This window comes from Triticum aestivum, chromosome 4D, assembly GCF_018294505.1.
Source record: "Triticum aestivum cultivar Chinese Spring chromosome 4D, IWGSC CS RefSeq v2.1, whole genome shotgun sequence".
NCBI lineage: Eukaryota > Viridiplantae > Streptophyta > Magnoliopsida > Poales > Poaceae > Triticum > Triticum aestivum.
Window position 1 is genome coordinate 249,311,565 of NC_057805.1, and position 3,264 is coordinate 249,314,828.

Here is a 3,264-nt window from a genome sequence, read left to right on the forward strand (position 1 = left end):
AGAGAGAGAGAGAGAGCGGGTGAGAGAGGGATCCAGAGGGAACAAGAGAAGAAGAAGGGAAGGAGATGCAACGGGTCATGGTGGCTGCCGGTGACGAGGCCCTCGGGCAGTGGCGCGCTCGGGAGGAGCTCTGGATTGGGGCTCCTCCCCCGATCTGGAAGCTCGGGTAGGTCGGGGAGGCGGGGTTTTGGCGACGAGGAGACAGGAGGTCTCGGGTGCCATGGCTGCAGGGGGCACGCGGAGAGCTTGGCCAGATGTGTCCACGAGCTGCAGCGGCAGCAGTCAAAGGGGCCTGCGGGCGGCACTGAAAGCGAGGAGGAGCGGCACGGCTGTGGGTTGGTTCGATGCTGAAAACGAGGGAGGTGGTCGAGGGCTGAGGATTGCAGCGACGGGGATCCCGAGGAAGATGGAGTGACTGGGTGGCGGTGGACGGAATGGAAGGATGAGACATCTCCTAGGATCTAGGTTTCGGTCTGATTAATAGGAGTGGCTATCTGCTAAATTTTTTTAAATAATACAATTTATTTTTTAAATTACAGAAATAATACGTAGAAAAAAAAATTGCAAGAATAATACACCGTCGGCCCACTGCAGGCCGACTGAGCCCAGTCGGCCCACAGCAGGCCGATCGGCTATCAGAAGGCCGACTGCAGGCCGGGCAGCCACGCGGCGGCCGTTGGTTGGTCGTGCCACGTCGCGAGGGGGAGGCAGCGGCCTGTCGGCGTGGTGCGCCCCTGTCGGCGTCCCGCCCGCCGATCGGCCACCTGGTGGCCGACAGGGTGCGGCCGACCTGACGCGCGCTGGCCATCCCGCCCTTATCCTCTCCTTCTCTCTTTCCTGCATTCTTTCTTCTCCCTGCCCGCCCATATCCTCTCCTTCCTCCATTATTCTTCTCCCGTGGCTCATTCTGCTGTGTTCTTCCTCCTCCTCTCTCTACAGAAAAATGGCACACATTTGTACACCTAAATGAGCTACATTTTCGCGATTTTGGCACCGTGAATGGGTTCAACTCATTTAGGGCAGCGAAAAGAGGTGTCGATCTACTGACGGGGTAGCTCATGGTGGTCGTGGTGAGCATTTTGGTGGAGGTGGTGGTGGTGAAGTTGGGGCAGTGTTCGTCGTTGGGGCAGTTGGGGTGGTGAGGTGGTGGTGGTGGTGGAGGTGCTGGAGGTGCTGGAGGTGGTGGAGGTGGTGGTGGTGGAGGTCGTTCGTCGTTCGTCGTTCGTCGTTCTTCGTTCGTGGTTCTTCATTCTTCGTTCTTCGTTCGCACGCACGCTTCAAGGGTATATTTCAGCCCTCATTTTATTTTTCGTAGGTGCTCCGGGATTATACGTAAATATTGTTATTTGCCGCGGTAGTATACGTAAATATTTGTGTGCGATTATTGTTTTTTGGCCCGGTAGTATACGGAAATATTGTTATTTGCCCCGGTAGTATACGTAAATATTATTCGTTCGCACGCACGCTTCGTTCGATGTGAAAATAAATTTGTGTGCGATTATTCGTAATATAGTTGTAGGTGTGTGAATTGTATTAGTTGTTAGTGGGATAATAAGTTGTTGCTTAATACTTGACACGTACACAGGTGCGGGATAAGAAGTTGGAAACATGAATAAAAAGTTGGAAAAAAGAGACAAGTTTTTTTTGAAGAGTTGGGGTCGGCATGTGCATAGCAAAACGAATAATATTACATGTTAAAAAACGATGTTAAAAAATAGAGTTGGAAACATAATAAAAATTTAAAAAACGATGTTAAAAAATAGAGTTTGAAGAGTTGGGGTCGGTATGTGCATAGCAAAACGAATAATATTACATGTTAAAAAACGATGTTAAAAAACGAATAAGAAGTTTTTTTTTGAAGAGTTGGAAACATAATAAAAATTTAATAAGCAAGCAAAAAATAGGAAAAATAGAACTACATATTAAAAAACGTTTCAGTCCGTACCCGATGCGAATATGAAGCGGATTACCAGCTAACCTTTATTATGCGTATTTTCTAAAGTTTAACCCATAACAAGCAATGCCACACTTTTTTTTAAACGCCCACGCTGTAGTTTAACAAAAAAACTTCTTAGCAAGGAAGAATTTTACATGATCGTAGAAATAAGACGCATGCCTTTTTCTAAATTATTTTAACATAGATTAAAATAAAAAATACATCAACATGGCCATATAATTCAAATAAACTGAATTATCATATTTGTCGGTTATATTATTATTATTATTTGAGGCCTATTTATTATTAGTAAACATGGGCCTATTTATTATATTATTTACTATGGTCCTGGTAATATATATATAGACATGTCTAATACTTGTATTTATATGTTGAAAAAAAATAGGCGAGTCGAGATGTCCGATGTAGTGAAGTTGAGATTTTACTATGGTCCTGGTACTGTCCAAACAAATGAGTTGGGAGCAGATCTGAGTCAATTTACTCACATAGAGGTTGCAATCAGCGCACCACAAACATGGTCTGTTAGTCAGTTGAAAGAATGGATTGCGGCAAGTTTAGGTCTTGATACTGAAACACACACCGTCGGTGTTCATGCATTGTGGACACGGTCAAGTTCAAAAATTTACTTTTATTTGAGGCCAATAGAGGGAGACTCCGATTGGGTGCGGTGGTTAGAAGGTTGTGAACGAAGGGGATGCAATCCTGTTGCTTTAGTGCTTCCCGTCGTGAAGGAGGTCACTGCACATGAAGGGGAGCGTGGCTACGAAGGACAGAGCAGTCATGTCGAAGGAGGAAATGCTTATGGTTACGACCAAGGACAGAGCAGTCAGGTAGAAGGAGGAAATGCTTATGGTTATGAACCAGGGCAGAGTAGTCAGGTAGAAGGAGCAAATGCCGATGGTGATTACAATGGCGAGGTGGACGCTGACGAGGTAGATGGGCACATGCAGAACCAGATGGAAGAAGAAGACACCGATGTTGAAAGGGGTCATGCCGATGATTCTGACGAGTCAGATGAAGAAGAAAATGCAGAGGAGGTCCCAAATCCTGCATGGTGGAATCATGACTTATCATCTGCAATGACCGTGAATGATGGACATGATTCAGCCTGGCAATATCACCAGAACAATATTGCGACGGGTGCTATGTATCCGAACAAGCAAGCCCTGAAGGATGCAATAATTAATTAGGCAATGTCCACGCAAAGGGTTTTCAAAGCTGAGGTGTCCAGTCAGAAATTCCTCACAATGGTATGCAAGAATGCAGATTGTCCCGCAAGGGTGCACGGCTTTCTCCCTAAGTATGGC